Genomic DNA, 4,553 nt, shown 5'->3' with positions numbered 1-4,553 from the left:
ACCAGCCTCATATGAGATGAGCATGGGCGGCGAGTATAATAGGCAAGGGGAGGCATTGCCTCCTCTAGCACAGCCGTACCTGCTGCCCAACATCTGGGCTGTGGTGCCCCCCACCTCTTCCCCTCCCTGCTCTGACCCTTCCCCAAGGCTCCCACAGCTTGCTGCTGCTGCCTGGGGTGAGTCTTCCTCCTCTCCTCTCCTCCACCCCATCCCCTTTCCCCCTCGGAGGTCCCCGCAGCTGCTGGCTGTGTCTCTCCTCACCCACCCTCCACACAGGGTATGTGTGTGTAAACGCAAGCAGGGAGTCAGTGGCAGACGGGGGCAGGGGGAGTGAGGAATCAAGCGAAGGGGATACCCTAGTAGCAGAGATCACTGAAACTGTTAAAGAGCCATTAAAGTGGTAATGAAGCCATTTAACAGGCATTTGCCAATGCCCAGGAAGCCTTTGGCCACGTTCAGCTGGCTTTTATATCATAGGAAAATGTGTTATTGGGGTTAAAAACAGTTCCCAAATGTCGACCCTTCAGTTATTCTCTGTACCCAGCAGAAGTAACTGCTAACCTGGCTCAAGGAGGAGCTGACCTAGCCAGTGAGTTTATTTCTTGATCTAGTCGTTTTATTCAAACCCAGTTTACGTAAACGAGTCTGGCAGGGAATTCTGTGAAAGAAAAGTGATTAAACTACTGCTTTAAAGCAGTTTGTCAATAACAAGCACTTTTTCAAAAGGAGAGATTGGGCTTTCGTCTCTCTCTATACAGCATACACCGAACTCCCTGCCACGCAGAGGAGAATCTGTCTGGCAATTGTGCTATACCTGTTGCCTGTTCCGTTCCCTTGGGGAATGTTATTAGTGCTTTAAGGTGAAAAGGGGACAGGGTGTCATGAGAGTGGGGGGGCAGCAGCAGGGTGAGGAGGCGAGTGGCGAGTCAGTGGTGGGTGGGGGCGGGGCCTGGGGCAGAGCAGGGGTGGAGTGTGGAAGGGGCTGTGGGCAGAAGAGGCAGGACAAGGAGCCTGCCTCCCCCAGAGGAAGTTTCACACACCGCCCATGGAGATGAGCAATACCAGACAGGAGCACATTACTCTGCTGTTGAATAGCAGAGGGCAAGGGCTGATGTTCTAAGCGTCTGGGTGCTCGCACCCAGGTTGAACCAGCCAATTTTCTGAGCAGGTTATTCTGAGTGCTGACTTTGGCTGTTAATAAGCTTATTTTACTGTTTTATCTAATCCAGTGTGTTTAAATTGAAGTGTTTGATAACTATTTGAGATAATAAAATGGCATATTCCCTTTAAAGAATAATGGACTTAAAATATTTTGTACTGGAGTCACCCTGTAGTTAGTATAACCAAGGCTGGTGAGAGCCAGACTGTAACCAAAGTGGCTGGCAGGCTGCAGTTACACACAGACACTCAGGGTGTGGCTTGCAGGCTGGAAGGCTGTTTGTGAGCAGCCCAGGTGAGAGCTACTTCAGCAAGGCACCCAACGTTGCTGGGCAGGTGTGACACACTTGCTCATTATTCTGGATTGTACCGTGGGATGTCACAGCTTGATTTACAAAATAAATTATAACTGGTCTCTCTTTGGAGACCTTTTTGGATTGAGGCAAAAAAAAAAAAAAAGAGTTTAGATTATTTAAGCCTTACTCCCATCTCCTACTCCCAGCAAAGAAAAGAGAACCTCTGTAAACGAAGTGGGACTTTTCTGCCCCTTCTTCCTTTTTCATGTGTACTTTGTTCCATTTTAACTCAGCTGATATTGGTTCCTCAGGGCATTTTCTGCAGCACTGTGGCCAGCCATTAACATTGCTATTACACTGGATGGCTGCATTGAATGTGTTGCTTATTTTGCAGTCCTGAGTCCTTAAAAAAATAAAATAAATGTCAACACTCTTTGGCCCCAATCCTGAAAATACTTATGCACACATTTCAAGTTAAACAGATGTGTATGTGTTTACAGGACTTGGCCCTTATTTGTAGCGAGATCAAAGCCACATGTTTGGTTAATTTTGCTGTACACTGTGATGGTTGCCTGAGCAGTAAGCCAAGGTGCATGATAATCAAACAGCCAGAATTTAGATTGTTACAAACTTCAGCTGAATACAGCTAGTAAGTGTTCAGTTGAAATTAGTTTTTAGGTCAATGTTCATTTTGGTGAAGTCTTTGCACTTATGGTTGATGTCCATTTCTGATTTGGTTTACTGACTATGATGAGAGAACAGAATGTTAAATAGGAAGGTAATTTAATGTGTTATAAAATGAAAATAATAGCTGTCCATTTGCCAGCCAGCCATGTTTTCAGGAATGTTAGGATTCCTCTAACGCAAGAGCAATAAATACGGTGTGCTTTGTAAAACCTTTTCTGCCAGCAGCACGTTATGTATCTCCCTGTTTCTGGAGTTTGTCACCTGTTTGACCGTTTTTCTTACTTAGCTAACCACACAAATAAAGTATGCCTACAGGAAAACAGTTCATGTTGAGATCTGTATGTACTGCATGTGGGGAGTATAGTGAATGAAAATGTGGGGAGGATAGTGAATGAAAATAAGATACATTTTCCCTCAGGAGCAAGTTTATAATTTTTTCTTTTGATTACTCAAGTTAAATAGTTCTAACTTGCATATGTACAAAGACTTTTGTTTTGCCTGAGCAAAGCCTGCAGGATTAGGGCAAAAATTGACTAATTATGACTTATTCACACATACCAGAAAAACAGCTAAATACAAGATCGAACAGATAGTTTGATATGCTAAACTATCTGTTTGATCCTGTATTTAGCTATGACACTCTAAGGCCTTGGCTACACTTGGCAATTCACAGCGCTGCTGCGGCAGCGCTGTGAAGCGCAAGTATAGTCGCGCCGCCAGCGCTGCGAGAGCTCTCTCGCAGCACTGTAAGTACTCCGAGGGGAGTAGCTTGCAGTGCTGCGAGCGAACGTACAGCGCTGCAGGCACTGATTACACTGGCGCTTTACAGTGCTGCACTCGCTGCGCTCGGGGGGGGGCGTTTTCACACCCCTGAGCGCAGCAAGTTGCAGCGCTGTACAGCGCCAGTGTAGCCAAGGCCTTAGTAACTTTCTCAGCCCTGAAGAAGAGCTCTATGTAGCTCAAAAGCTTGTGTCTCTGACCAGCAGAATTTGGTCCAATAAAAGATATTACCTCACCCACCTTATCTCTCTAAAGTCAGAAACAGGCATTTCTTTGAAAGGTCAGAATAGGGCCTTAAATATGTAGGGGTGTTGAGTGAATGAGGGAGGAAGAACAAACACATCTCTCAATTGTTCTCTTCTGAGACCATCCACAAAACAGTATGTATAACAGCTCTGCAGCATGCTGCCCTTCCCAGAAAGTGACAAAATGAGGATCTGCGTCATTCCCTTATCATTCTAGCGCATCTCAAACTTATTTGCATTGAGTACGTTTCACCTTTAATTTGCTGCTGAACTAAACATGATAAAATTTTATCTCTTTCAAAGTGCAGAACAAGAGCCCTTCCAGGAATGACTGTTTGAAAATGATAAACACTAAAATTTAGTTTAAAACAGTCTTTAATATGGTATGGCCCCTCACAATGCATTCAACATACAGTTCTATGCTACCAGCTAAGTATTTTCTCTCTTCACTTATTTTATTCTTCAGAAAACAATTTTTTATGCCAGCACTGTGGTAAAAGTTTTGTTTAACCAAAGGCTACTTGGAGATCACATTAGTCGTAATTAGAAGTTAAATCTGCTTTCAATTTAGGCGATTCTAAGCAAAAATTTGGAAAACCTTCAGCTTGTGAATACTGCACTTTTTCTTCTTTGTATTTGTTTAGATAAACCATCTTTATCAAATTGTGACAGTTTATTTTAAAACATTTTAAAGTCAAAATAGCTAGATCAAATAAATAGGTCAGTATTAAAAAACTGTTTGAAATGAGAGCGAGGAAAATGATACAAATCCGACACTTTTCCTTGAATGGAATGAATGCCAGGGCCTGGTACTTTGAATTAGTTGTGATGTTTTGCTGCATGGGCGTTACAGCAATAAAAATATGTATTAAAAACTAACTTTTGAAAAGTTTTAGAATATTTTTGTCACAGTTTCAGTATCTCTAATGAGTCAGTGGATGGTCTCTCTTATCCATCTACACTAGAAAAATAAAGGAGTTTTGCCTGCATCAGGAAGTATTGCCTGCATATTTTGATAGTATGTAATTTCTACAGCAAAATCAAATAATATTTGGGCATTGGGAATTACCATCTATTAAGCTATTTGGATAGATCTAATGGTATAATATGTCTCTTTAAATACGGCACAAAAAAATCACATGGCATACTGGAGTAGTTTATTTAACCGATAACTTTGTATTTCAAGAGTCACACACAGGTATGAAAACTGCAAATTGCCTTGTCTTCACTGGGATTTTACCTCGAGTTAGTTAATGTTACTTAGCTAATAAGATAAGAACACCTCCACCCCCTTTTTTTTTCTTAGTGAGGAGAAGGCTAATACCCTCTAATGTAGACAATAGTTATATCAGTATAAAAGTGCTTATACCAGTATAGCATATGCTCA

Source organism: Terrapene carolina, unplaced genomic scaffold (assembly GCF_002925995.2).
Source record: "Terrapene carolina triunguis isolate 2854851 unplaced genomic scaffold, T_m_triunguis-2.0 Scaffold31, whole genome shotgun sequence".
Taxonomy (NCBI): domain Eukaryota; kingdom Metazoa; phylum Chordata; order Testudines; family Emydidae; genus Terrapene; species Terrapene triunguis.
This window is presented reverse-complemented; position numbering follows the sequence as displayed.